General features: G+C 41.8%; 1 pseudogene; it reads right to left on the reverse strand.

Moving 5' to 3' along the window:
* LOC149167481 (aspartic proteinase-like) overlaps positions 1-13540 on the reverse strand; it is a 57819-nt pseudogene extending 44279 nt beyond the window's left edge.
* Positions 13541-15042: the final 1502 nt, after the last annotated feature.

A 15042-nucleotide genomic window follows, 5' to 3' on the forward strand; every position in this document is an offset into this window, starting at 1 on the left:
GAAGGCTACTGTTTGTGCTTGGTTTGACGCCCTAGATTCTTTAGGCGTGTGATTCAAATTTGTTTGGTTCTTTAGAAACTTTAGGTGGTTTGCTTTGAGATTTTACTTTGTTTGCGTGTGCAGTAGTTAAAAGTTTTTAACTATGGCGGAATTACCGAGACAGTCCCGTAGACTCCGGGGCAAGTCTCCTGAGGTTGTTTCTGTGGCCGAATTGTTGAGGAAATCCCGTAGACTTCGGGGTGAACCTCCTCAAGACGTCCCAAGTCATTACGAAGGTTTAAAGGTCCTTGTAACTCCTCCTAGGGGCAGTAGAGTAGGTTCACCAGAAGAAGGAGAGTCTTCGTTGGTAGTCCATCAAGATTACCAAAGTCTAGAGACAGGTTATAATCCTGAAGCAGTTGAAGTTTCTGAGCTTGCTGGTAGTTTTTCATCTACTAGTGATATAGGCGAAGAACCTGAAATATCTGAACCTGTTACTCCAACTTCTAGTGTACCAGATTCACCTAGGGTAGAAAGAGTCATCACCGAAAATCTTCCTACTGGTTTGATAGCTATTGAAGAACTTTCTCCAGAGGAAGAATTAGGCGTATCTACCCTCGAAGATCAACCTACTATTGATCTAAGGGAGCGTGAATCTATCTTTTACAGTCCTCCTAGAAGTACTACTTGGTACCTTTCGTTAACCAATTATTTAGACAACTCAGGGGTAGGTTTTTCTCCACCTCGTACTCCTTTTCCACATGGAGGTATTTATACTCCGGTAAATATGTCTGGTCAGTCGTCTGTGTTCACTCAATCTCCTGAATCTTTCTTACACGGTGGTCCTTCTGTTCCCACCGGGTATTAGTCACTTTCTGGTACCTTTGCGGGGGCATCTCCTCAACCCATTGATCATGGGTTATTAGCTGGAAACAATGGTAATAAACCGTTGGGTGTAGGGGACATTTACATGATGTCAGGTACAGTTCCCATTTCTCAACCTCAAGGTGGCCAATTACCGCCTGGGGGGCAGCCTCAATTAACGCCTGGGGGGCAACCTCAAGGTACACAAATTGTGTCTGGGGGGCAGCCTCAAAGTCAGTATGTACCTATGGTACAATACATGCCTCAAGGTCAACCCCAGCCTCAATATGTACCCCAGGGTCAACCTCAGTATCAATATTTACCTCAAGGGTATCAACCCCAAGGGTATCAACCTCAAGGGTATCAACCTCAAGGTCAAGGTCAACCCCAGTATCAGTATTTACCCCAAGGTTATCAACCTCAAGGTCAATACTAGAGTCAAGGTTATCAACCACCTCAAGGTCAGTCATATGTTCAAGGTATGGGAACTGTACCTTTTAGTTATCAATCCTATCCTCAACCTGGTTATGGATCTCAGTATCCTCAACCTGTTACGGGTCAATACCCCGGAATGATAGTGTGGGATCCATCACAAGGTCAACAGGTGTTGCAGCCAAGTATACAATTGTTACCTCAAACTGGACAACCCGTAGTTTCTGGTTCACCCCAGCAACCGCAACCTGTCCAATCAAACGTTCAAACTTCTGTAACTTCGGTAGTTACTCAGCCGCCAATTGCACCTAGTACTCCATCTCAAACAGCTGTTGCAACTACCGCAACATCTACCGCACTTACTTCTGGAGTATCGACAGCTCCGGTTTCTACTGTCTCTGCAACCACTCCTCAGACATCTTTACCGTTGTCTGGATCTACGATTCAAACCACGGTCCAGATGCCTATAGGGAAGCCTGGTTTAAGTACTGTTGTAACAAGTCAGCCTCAATTTACCTACCAACAGTACCAGGGACAGTACCAACTCGGTCCTGCTGTCCAACAACCGGTTTACCAGTATCAACCGTATCCTGGGTACACTTATCAACAACCTCAACAACCCCAGTACGGTCCAGTTAATCCTGGTTTTCCAGGAGGATATAATATCCCTAATGCGATTCCTGTTCCTAGTTATCCTGGATATCCTCCTCCTGGGACTGGTCTTGTGACCCATAGTTTTAGAGATCCTAATCGGCAGTTACCGTTTATCGCAACTTTGGATTTACCAGACTTGACGCGCCTAATGAACGATCCAATTCAATATCTTCCGTTCTGGCCGCCAATGCCAAATAAGTTGCCCAGTGATATACCCAAGTTCGAAGGTAAGTCTGGAGAGGATCCGTCCAATCACGTGATGACTTACCACCTCTGGTGTGCTTCCAATTCTATCTCGGATGATTCGATCCGCTTACGTCTTTTCCAACGTACGCTCATTGGTCTCGCGGCCAAGTGGTACATTGAGTTACCACGGGCCTCTTTTTACAATTTTAGCCAGTTAGCTACCTCGTTCCTAGCTCATTTTCAGTTGCCGGTCAGATACAATAACGGCACGAAGCTATTAACTTCATTAAAACAGTCGACCTCCACCTATATTTCCGATCATATTCATGAATGGAGACGTCGAAGACGTTTAGTGAAAGTTTTTATCCCAGACCAAATCTTAGCTGAATGGTTTGTAAAATCATTATTACCGAAGATTACTGAAGATGTAGCTAAGGCCGGAGTAGTTACTGAGGAGCAAGTCATTGCTCAAGCCCAGTACCTTGACTTAGTTTACACTCAGTCGGGTACGTTGCACGAGAAGATCCCAGATCTTCCTAAGTCGAATCAAATTGCTGCTGCTCCTTCGGGGTCTCATGCTGCTGATGGCATGATCAGTACGGTGAATACTAAAAATAAGAAGAAATGCTCAAAGAATTCTTCTCCAATAATAACCTTACCGGACTCCCAGACAGGAGAATCTTCTCCTGAAATTACTGCCGATATTCACGCTGTAGAGTCATCTATGGCTAAATCAAAAAACGGTGGTAAGAAGAAAGGCAAGAAGAAGGATAAAGCAGACAAGGCTCCAAAGGAGAAAAAAGAGAAGTCGAAATCTAACAACGAAAAGCGCAAACCTCGCTATCCTTGTTTAATTTGTGAAGAAGATCATTTCACAAGAGATTGCCCTCATCGGGCAGAGGTTGTGAAAATTGTTAAAGGTTCCCCAACTCCTGCTGTATTGAAAGATCCATTTCCGAAGTAGGAGAGTCAAATGATCGGTTCTTCCTCGAGTGCCAGTGAAGAACCCATATTGATGATGTCTCATGTACGGATTGCGACTCGATCGCAAGATTATGGTAGTAAGAATCCTGTTGATGGTAAAGAAGCAAAATCTTCTCATTCTAATCCATCAACCTCAGCTCACGGTTCCGATCCACTACAGATCGAGAAACCTAACCTGGAGTTGGTAATCAAACCGCCCACCAATGGTATACTTCGAAAGTCTGCTTTCAATCCACATGCGAGAGTAGCTCAGAATTATAACATTGTTGAGGATTTAGCTGTTTCACCCTCAGCAATGTCGGCTTTGGAAGTGCTGCAATCATGCCCAGCACAACGAAAATTACTCTTGTCGGCTATAGGAGCTGTTGATATTCAGGACCCGAACCTGATAATCTTTGATCTAGAAAATAGTACACTGCGTCTCCCTCATCAAATGGCTTTCCAGATTCCAGTGATAGTCAAAAATAGGCATATTCATCGGACTGTAATTGATGAAGGAGCTTCTACGTGTATTATGTCGATTCAGTGTTGGAGATCACTTGGTTCTCCTTCACTGAACCAATCCCCGACGATCCTTAAGGCCTTTGACGGCTGTGGGTTCCATCCGTTTGGCATTCTACAGGATTTGCCTATAGGGGTTGAAGGAAAAACCGTTAGTCTGGATGTGGAGGTGGTTGATGCCCCTCTAGACTACAACCTTCTTTTGGGTCGCAGTTGGTCTTACGCTATGACAACAGTCGTGTCATCGGTCTTCAGAGTTATAAAGTTTCCACATAATGGTAAGATCATGACGATAGACTAGCTGGCTTACTTTTCATCCGACCCAGCCTCTTCAGAGAGTATCCAGCATGTCGGTAAAACGACTATCCCTTACAAGGATGTTGGTGTAGGATTAGTTAAAGATTCCGGTTTACTGGGAACTTTTCCTTTTCCTTCGATCAATGCAGACCCTTCATTCGCATCCATTCATATGATTACTTCAGACACTATTATTTACGATGATCCTTGGATTGTCCCGTCTGAATCTGAAATAGACTCCTTCGGTAATGCAATGCCTTTGAGTCCATATGAAATTGCTTATGAGGCCATGCAGTCTTTTTCCGACTCCAGTTGAACCCAATTCGACCAAATGAATGTGGTCCGTGAGGAATCACTTTTCACATCAACCTCAAAACGGATAACGTTTCCTGAAGTCGTGTCATCTGACGAACAACTTCGCGAAATCCTAAGTGTAGACGATCTACCATGGGAAGATCTTCATCATAGATCTTCGTTTTTACCTGAGGGTGATGACTTTGAAAATGATTTTTCATCAATTTTTACAGCTGAATATGTCAAGGACGCTCAGAATCCCATGAAACATCCTGATTCAGAGTTGAATTTAGGAAACATTTCCCAAACTATTGCCATTGACATTTCAGTCAAAACTGGAGTTATTGAAAACATTCATATAGGTGCCTCGTGTACAGATAACGAAATTCAAACATACAAGGTCCTATTTCAAGAATTCCGCGATGTGTTTGCCTGGTCCTATGAGGAAATTCCAGGAATTGATCCCTCCATTGTTGTTCATGAAATCAAGGCCTACCTGGACGCTAAACCCGTTCGGCAACGTCTGCGTCAGATACACCCTAGGAAAGCGGCTGCGATTAAAGCAGAAGTCGAGAAGTTGTTGAAAGCAGGTTTCATTTATCCGATCCCGTTAACGGATTGGGTATCGAATATTGTTCCGGTTAACAAGAAACAAGGAACAATAAGAATATGTATCGACTATAGGGATATAAATCGTGCTTGTCCAAAAGACAACTATCCTACGCCCTATATCGATCAAATAATCGATGATTGTGCCGGCAGTGAAATATTTTCCTTTATGGACGGTTTTTCCGGTTACAACCAAATTAATATTCTACCTGCCGATCAACCAAAAACGGATTTCATTTGTCCTTGGGGGACATTTGCTTACTGCAAATTACCTTTCAGACTTAAGAATGCCGGAGCCACTTTCCAACGGGCAATGTCTTACGCGTTTCACGACATCAAGCACATTGTGCAACCGTATCTCGATGATTTGCCTGCTCATTCTTTACATCGAGCTGATCACCTTGTCCACTTACGCGCTATTTTTATGAGGTGCCGGCATTATCGAATTCGGTTGAAATCACACAAATGTGTCTTCTGCATAGAAGTGGGACGATTGCTAGGATTTGTCGTTTCAAAAGCCGATATTCGCGTCGATCCCTCGAAAGTCGAAGCCATCATCAAATTGCCTCCTCCTTCGAGTTTGCGCCAACTCCAAAGTTTGCAGGGGAAAGCAAACTTTTTACGTCGATTCATTCCTAACTACACCGAGGTTACAAAGGGTTTCACCCGGTTGTTGAAACAAAACGCTCAATTTTCTTGGGATGAGATAGCTCAGAAATCTTTTGATGCACTTAAGCACGCATTGACCCATGCACCGTTGTTGCATCCTCCCAACTACAACCAGGACTACTTTTTGTATCTCACCACCTCCCACTCCACCATTGGAATGGTCTTAGTTCAGGAGGACGAATTCGGAACGGAACATGTGATATATTATCTTAGTAGGATGTTAAATCCCACTGAGCTAAAATATTCGCATGTGGAGAAATTGGCCCTGGCAGCTGTTCAAGTTGTCCAGCGTTTTCGTCATTACATTCTTCTCCGTAAAACTACAGTGATTTCGGATTGCAAGCCTATGATCTACATTTTGACAAAACAATTGCTAGGGGGCAAGTACTCCAAATGGATTTTTATCCTGCAGGAGTTCGATTTGGAGTTCGAGAAGTCCAAGTCTAAGAAATCATTAGTTTTTGCGGAATTGATGTGTGACTTCCCGCGTGCTGACACGGAAACTGTGGCAGAGGAACCCATTGCGGACGAATCTCTGTTTCTTATCAGCGCTTTAGATCCGTGGTATGGGGATATAATCGTCTATCTCCAAACCCAATCCTTTCGGCCCGAAGCTTCAAAGTCGGAACGCCGGAAAATTCGATTCCAGTCCCAACAATACAGAATTATTGGAGATACTCTTTATCGTCGTGGGGCGGACTTGGTTTTTCGTCGTTGTTTAACTCATGAAGAGGCAGAAAGGGTTTTGAATGACTGTCATTCTGGAGCGTGTGGCGGTCATATGTCTGAGTATGCCACAGCTCAGAAGGTGTTGCGTGATAGCTATTTCTGGCCATCCATGTTTAAAGATTGTATCATTGCGGTCCGAAAATGCCACAACTGTCAAGTGTTTGATCGCAAGATGCGCACACCACCTGCTCCTCTCCACCCTATAATTGTCGTTGGTCCTTTTGCTAAATGGGGTATCGATTTTATTACTTGTAACCCTCACTCGGCCGGGGGGCATGCGTATATCATCCTTGCGGTTGATTATTTCACTAAATGGGCCGAGGCGATGCCTACATTCGAGGCAAGCGGCAAAACAGCAGCGATTTTCGTATTCAATCATATTATTTCTAGATTTGGTGTCCCACAAGCGATCATCACTGACCATGGGCGCCATTTTTGAAACATTATGATGACAGAACTTACAAGCCAGCTTGGTTTACGCCATGATAGTTCTACTCCTTATTATCCTCAAGCAAACGGTTTGGTTGAATCTATCAACAAAGTTCTAGTTATCATGATTCGACGAATCATTGGTATTCATCGGTCGAATTGGCACAACATGTTATTTTCAGCGCTTTGGGCATATCGAACCTCAGTAAAAACATCAATAGGGTTCACTCCTTTCCAACTAGTTTATGGTTTGGAAGTAGTGTTGCCCATTGAATGTGAAATCCCATCACTTCAAATGGCTATTGAATTAATTCCATCTACTTCCGAAGAGGAGAAGCATCTGTTATACTTAGCTAAATTAGACGAGACTCGACGTGATGCTGCTTTGGCAATCGAGACTCACGCAAAAAGGATGAAAGCTCAGTATGATCGTAACGTGACCCCTCGTAATTTTTCGGAAGGAGATCTAGTGCTATTATATGATCAAGCTAACGATAAATTAGGTGCTGGAAAATTCGTTCCCATGTGGCATGGGCCCTACATTGTCAAGCGAAAGCTGGCAAAAGGGGCCTATGAGCTGGTAGATTTTGATGGGGACTCTTTGGGTAAGCCCAGAAATGGACTTTACCTAAAGAGGTATTATGCTTAAATGGTGGGTATGGAGATTTAGTTAATTCTAGTTAGGTTAAATTTTCTTTCTAGCTGGTATGTTTGCTTAGTTTAGGCTGTATGCTTAGTTTAAAGAGTGTGTTTTTGTCGTTATTCTGGCTTATCTTGGTTTTACTCTTGATATTGCAGATGTCGACACCTCTCCAAACGTACATTGGATTTGCTGATGGTGCTTGTCGTAGTACACGGAATATCTCTTCCGCAGCTTGGGTTATCTATTCGCCCTCTGACGAGTTAGTTTCTATGCATGAGGTGAGCCTCGGTCAAACAACAAACAACATTGCAGAATACAGTGCAGTGATTGAATTATTATCTGAATCTATTTCATTTGGGATTCGGAGTTTGATAGTGAGGTTAGATTCTGAACTCGTTGTATTACAGCTTAATAGAGTCTATGCCATTAGAAATCCGGTGTTATTAAGATTGTTTTTGAGGGTGCGTCTCTTGGAACGTGAATTTGATTACATTGAATATCAGCATATTCCAAGGTCTTTAAATACATTAGCAGATGCAATGGTGTCTCGAATGTTAAATAGACATTTGTAACAATCATAAATGTAAATTTATAAACATTTCATCACATATGTTTAACAAAATAAGCCGGTAATAATGATATATATAGATAGGAGTGTGTCAAAAATATACATCGTCTTTGATCATAGGTTGAAAAACACCTTATGATCGGCAAAAATGATAAGTACAAAAAACCAAAAATGTCATATGTGTCTACAAAAGTGACTAGCCAATCACTGGTGGTGCTCTCTATATGACACCACTGCCCGCGCTACCCTTCACAGGAACCTCCTGAAAGGTCCTGGGACTGCGACCACGTAGCGCTGAAGTCGGATAGGAATGTCATCTATAGTGGTTTCTGGTATGTCCGCCGTCAGACGCTCTAGATCCTGTTCCAGCTTGGCTAAGGTCTCTGCGGCCGCATCCTGTGGGGCCGGCGCTGGTACAACTGGTACTTTCCTCTCAAAAGCCCGGAGGTTGGCTGGATGCCGCGGACCCACATCTGCATTGTGAAAATTTGTGCTGTCAGTTTTGAGACGATATATAAAAAACAAAAAAAATAGATAATTTAAAAACTTGTGAAAAATGAAATACCTCTGTCGTCCCATTGTTCTCCCTGTGGAAGAACCATGTCCGGATCATTGTGAAAATCCATTCCGGCATACGGAAAATCCTGAATCGCAAAGACCTGGCCCTCCAGCCAGTGAAAGTAACCATCAGGAAATCGAACAACTGCTGCTCCCTCATCAGGATGCTGGGCCATTACCCCAACCCATCTCGTCAACTTAGGCTCCCGACGAGCCCCAACTGGAACTGTAAGATGCTGGGGGATCAGCATTGGAACTCTCTCTAGGGAAAAGCTCACAGCTAAAGGCCCGTATCCAAAGGTCTTCAGTTTTCCGTTCTTTGCCCTGGTTATTTGGCCCTTCATATTGGCCAACACAGCATCGCACCAGTTGAAAATGGTGCCTTGGAAGCAATCTATAGCCATCCGCATTTGGGAACCAGTGGCTATGTGCAAAGCGACAGTGCCGCAAAGTCTGGTAACTGTAAAGGCAATTACCATAAGTTCGGTTTGGGATATGTACTTGATTTCTATCCCCCTCTCCTGGTTTTGATTGTTGCACCACTCTAGCCGGAGACTAGCAAGCGATTGGCCACCCGGCCTAGTCCCGAATAGAGAGAGTTGCTCACCCCTGTTAGGCAAGCCAGTGAGAAAGTATATGTCGGAGGACTCTATCTCGAGCTGGTTTTCTCCGATGTAAAAACATTGATCCTGAATATTCCACCTTTCAACCAGCCACTCTAAGAATGGCACCTGGCCCCTCATGCCAGGTATGGCCCAGTACTTGTAGAGACCGCATGCCTTTAACGCATCAATAGAAGGTTGATGACCTATTGCGGCCAAATCAACATCTTTGTGTTCTCTTTCATGCCAATCTAGCATGGTGAGTGTCCTACACACCAAAAAACAATGATTAGAATTCATTAAACAAAATTTGGTTGGTTAAAATTGGGGTTTGGGGTTTCACCGCTCTTGAACACGACACTTTTCATTCACCTGGGTTGGGAAGTCCTTTGCCTTAAAAGTTGATCAAACCACTTTGAAAGTCTTCAACCGTTTCCGGGTATTAACTTTGGGTCAATCGTCACCAAGCCATCTATCGTGTCATTATGTGTTCAAGAGGTCTCTGCAAATAAACCATTCATATGCAAAATACTTGTCATCCATTTGACCATCCCTGAGTCAGTCCTTACAGCAACATTTCTTCAACTTGAACAATGATTTCGTGTTGTGGGCTTGCCTGCAATGAGTCGCTTTCTATCGACATCAGCATATTATCTAGAAATATGACTTAGAAATCGTCAGTACCTTGAAGTCTGCATGCATCAATGGCAGGTTTCTCGCCTTTGACGACAGTTTACATCATTGACTTTCGATCGAAGGATTCCGTGACATGTTCGACATCAACCCATTCATTCACATTTCATGGATTGTACTGGGTACTTTTAGAACCATTGACATCACTGGTGGTCTCTCTCACACTTGTTAATGGTTTACATCATTGACTTGTAATCAAGTGGTTTCTACCATGCTCGACATCAACTCATTTATTCGCATGGATAGAATCGAACCAATTCGGGAAGTAGAAATGAAGACCCTGGATCTAGTTTCCACCATCCAGGCTGCGAGGAGTTTTGTATTCATTATGTGGAAGACTAATCATAAACAGATGGCTGCGTCCATACTGTGTCTACAAAAGTCTATGATTGTGATGTACTGCAAAATCATTCTTGTATCAGAGCAGTAGTTAAATTGTTAGTTAAAGTTTTCAATCTGAGTATGGGAATGCCTACCTCAGTGATGATATCATCTTATATATGTATTTTGTGTTGAATATTTGCAGGTTCTGACCAGGTCCTCCGCAAGATACTCCTTGAAATGATAAAGTACTTCACCCTTCCTAGATCATAAAAACCCTAATCTACTACAGGCTTCGCACTTTAGGGGGCAATCTGTTACACTAAAAAATGTCACCATGACTATTTGCAGTTAGTATGGCTCCATCCACTGTCATACTATCCTCCTTGGCAAGTCTCATGCCTCTGCTCTCCATGTCAAACTTCAAGAAAGAGAGAAAAGTCATTTAAAGTCAAATTATCTCTGGTACGCAGTTTCTCTTAGCCTTACCTGCGAGTACGCAACCCAAGTTCACAATACCTGCGTACTTGTACGCTCTGTATGTAAAGGGGTGGGTGCGTACTCCTTCAAAGGTCAAAAGGCGCAAGTTTCAGTCCAAAAAAGTTACTTGTGGTCATTTCTAGAGCCTTCTAGAAGCATGTTTGACGTGTATGAAGCGCCTCCAGATGGTTCATGTATCCCTACCAAAGAGGAACTTATCCCATCAATAGGGGAGCTATCCCATCCAAAGAGGGGATTATCCCATTGATGGTGGACCTGAATAACTTCCTCTAGAGCACTATAAATACAGGCATTGGGCCAAAGGGAGGGGAGGTTGAAAGCTGAACATTCCTAAGGGTAGATGCTGCTGGAATTATGACTTCCTTGTAGAAGCTTGTGAGGAGAGATTACCATCTTTACTTGTTTCCATTGGGAGGTGGGTGAGCTGATCAGAGTAAGGGAGAACTCTTGTTGACCCTGGGAGGAGCTTGCACAACACCAAGGCTCAGGTTGTAATGGTTCCTTTTGTTACCTTTTAATACAAATTAGTCCATTCTTCTCAACAATTTGTTATTAATGAGTTGTTTCATATACTCCTTGGTCTATATGTTAAATATGTTTTATTTTATGTGACATTCAGGTGCTATTTAATCGTTTGATTGTTGGTGAATGCAGGTTTCGAAGTGAAGGAGGAGCTCATCCGGATCAACGGAGCTGGACTACTGCAACAGCATTGGATTACAGGTAGGATCTAAACACTTGATTTCTCATATTGTAAAAGCATATTTAGGGAAGGATTGCTCTTATTTGTCTTGTTTTTCATTAGAAAGTCTTAGGCTTTCTAGGAAGGTCGGTTGTGTCCGCACTAACGACTCTTTCTGCATGACATGGTGACTAAGGGACATGTGTGATAAACAAAGGAAAATAGCTCCTACATGCCAACAAAGGATTTAAGCACCTTGAGGCTTAGTCGAAGGTCAGGGCACACGATACAATGATGGTAAACATGTAAGATGCCAAAAGGAGAAGTGCTAAGGCAAAAGTGGGCCAAGTTGGAAGCCCATAAGATGTATGAAATATGTTTTACAGAAGGTTACGGGTGTCAGGGATTCTGGGATCTAACTCATATAACAACATATGTTTAAAGGCATGGATGATTTGACAAATTTTTGGCATTATGGGCCAAGGCCTAACACTTCTTCCATATATGAGGTTCACGACAACGTGGAAAAGAAGGCTTGAATAGGATGACAAATGAATGAATCTACACAGTAAGGTTGGTTCCATTGGTTTAATGGTGTCTGCATAGACTACTACCTTGGGATAGAAATGACCAAAGTTGACTCCAAGAACAATGATGTTTGAGCTCCATTGCACACTAAGAAGAATTGAATTGAAAAGACGGCTAGGTGTAGAATCACCATATTTGAGTTCTCCCCATGTCATGAAAAGATAAATGAGAAATTTGAACTAGTAGTAATGGATACTAGACCAAACTCGATAATTCCATACTAAAGTACATTCTGGAGAGTTGGAGTGCCATGTTGCTTGTACAGGAAAAATTAAATGGAGGTACTCCTTGAGTGTGCAAGCAATACTAAGATTTAAATCTCAGTATGGAGAAGTGATCAAAACCCATTCTTCCATTTAATGCGAGTGCAGAGGCAATGCAACCAAATCTAACAACATGATAGAGAGCCATGCAGGAGTATTGACACCTATTTTAGAGTGCAAAACTTGAAAAAATATTTACACATCAAGAGATCCAATCCCTCTCAAGGCTTGATAAATCAGGTTAATATTTATCTATATGTGTGTGTGTGTGTGTGTGCATGTATGTAGACACACACACACACCATGTGTAATTTTTCATTGTTTAAATTGCATTTTTGAATTCATAAATAGATACAATGCCTTGAAATTCCCCTTGGGCACTTGGACTATGTAAGCTACGCAACTTAAATTTGCAATTTCAACAAATATTTATTAGATTTTTTACTTGACCAAAAAATACACTTAAAAAAGGGACAAAATGTAAAATAATGAGATTACTTTAGATGTTTTAAAATGTTTTAACCATAAAAGTGTATTCTTTTCAATTGCCTTATATAATATATACATATATGGATAATTGACATTGAAATATCTTACTTAATATGGGCATTGAAATATTTTATTTATAGATTGACATTGTTCATATTAAAATGTTTTTCTTATTAATATATTTTTAAAGACATTCTAATATGAACCATATTGAACATTTTTATTATTATTAATATATTTTTGATGCTACATATCAATTTTATATTAAGAATTGAATGAAGTACACATCTCGTTCTTATTAGAAAATAATTGAATTGAATTTATTTTAATTACTTCTTCCTTGTGAACATTCAAATATTTTTTATTTTTTTTACAGAAACATGTAGTGGATATATTAGAAACTTGGCCTTAATGCCAAAGAGTGGATTACAAAGGGTGAGTCCAAAACGATAAGTGTCAAACAGCCTTGCAAGACTGAGACATTTATGATTAGCTCACATCTTTTCTTAGCTGCAACTATGTGATCAATTTTAGAGATTTTCCCAAGCTTGTGGGTACAAACAAACACATTTAACAGAAAGAAATAAAACATGAAAATGTTCTAAATTAAGGAATTGGTTCCCATATTTCCTGTCTGCCTCTGAGCAGAACACCAGCCAAAAGAAGGGTTGCTTTGTTAGCTTCAGTGTCCGCCTCCTTATTACTGGCTCTCAACACATGATAAAAATTTAAATTCTGGAAAGAGTCACCAAGGTCTGAAATTCTGTGAATCAGCCTTGCGAGCCTTAGGTCCTTTGGCTTTGAACAGGTCACCATAGTGCTAATAATAACCTGAGAATCTCCAATAACGTTAACCTCCTTGATGTTCAGCACTTTCAGCAACTTGAGTCCTTGAAAAAGAGCCAAAGCCTCTGCTTGGATGTTGGAAGTGATGCCCAAGACCCAGGCAAAACTGTGAATCCTAGAACCATCTGGGTTTAATGGGATTGCCCTTAGCAGCCCCATTAAAAAAATAGAGAGTGCCTCTGATTGTTTGCAATCCATCCCTGGAGCTCATTTGTTGTGGCCCTTATTTTCTAACCTTTTGGGAGGGAGATACTCTTTACCAATTTTTGAAACTATAGGTTGAGAGAAGAGCCCCAATTTTTATCTTGTTGGGTGAGATTTAAAACATCTTTGTGATATCTCAGGCACTCTTTTAACTGGAATTTAATTTAACTATCACTAGCTTGACGTCCTTCTCGCAGTTTCTGAAAATCATTTTGTTTTGCTCAAGCCGGATCTGCCAGCAGGTAATTTTGGGGAGAATAAACCAATCAGCTCTAATAATTGTGTTTTTTGGAGGAGGACCAAGGTACCTTTGCAGCCATTTGTCAAAAAAATCAACAGTGGAGGAAGGCAACTCGAAGCTGGAACTCAAAGTATTCAGCAGCGCGGACTAGATCTACGAAGTAAAGGAACATTCTAGCATCAAATGTGAAACACTTTCCTGATTTACTTTGTAAAGTCTGCACCTTGAAGGGCCGTGGAAGCCACGCTTCTGTAGATTATCCTCAGTCAATATTTTGAAATGGTATAACATCCAATTGAAAAAATCGATTTTTGGCAGAGAGGGGTGGTACCAAATCCCTTTCCAGGGCTTTGGATTTGTGGCCACATGGGGGTTCTTGCATAGCTTGGCGTATGCCTGAGCAATGGAATAACCACTAGCCTATACACCCCAACCTCTAGAATCCCTAATTTGCATCCGTGATGGAGCCAATCCGTGAAGTTTAGAGAGCAGTTCCTCATGTTCTATAGCCAAATCTGGGGATGTTTCAATTTTCTAGCCAGCCTAGCGTGAATCCTACCAGGCTGAGATATCTCACAGAGAACGCATTCCAACATCGTTCATCCAACTGTGCAATGCTTGGAGAGAGGGACAATCACCCAGCGGCTCATTATTCATAATTCTATCTATCCAAAGGTTGATCCTTTTTACATTGCCAGGGACCCAATAGGCATGAGTATTAAAGAGCGGACAAGCTTTTGAACAGAGCTTCCAGAGGGGCATATTCAAGAGTGGTAGAGGATGGTCTAGATAGTGGGAGCGCTTGCCCTTAAAATATTTTTTCCAAAGATCTAGATGTGCCCAGCCAGGGTTAGGAGCAATAATTCTCCAAATAAGCTTAGCTCCCATGGCGATACTTTGATATCCAAGATTTTTTAAATTTAAGCCTCCTTCCCAGAGTGGTTTGGAGATGGAACCCAGCTGACTAATGGAATCTTTTTCTCATTTTGCTTGCCCCCCTTCCAAAAAAATTTCCGAATGATCTCCTCCATTTTTCTAAGAATCTAAGAGGGAGCAAGAAGAATAGAAAACTAAAATAAGGGAATACTATTAAGGACTGATTTAATGAGGACAGAATTACCAACAATGTTGAGCCAAGAAAAGCCCCAGGCAAGAAGCTTGTTCTTGAATTTCTCCAGATGGGGAAGCCAATCTCTATGAAGGCTCTTTTAAGAAA

The sequence above is a fragment of the Pinus tabuliformis genome, chromosome 5_1 (genome assembly GCF_031772625.1).
Source record: "Pinus tabuliformis cultivar Carrire ecotype Pingquan chromosome 5_1, CPIR1, whole genome shotgun sequence".
NCBI lineage: Eukaryota > Viridiplantae > Streptophyta > Pinopsida > Pinales > Pinaceae > Pinus > Pinus tabuliformis.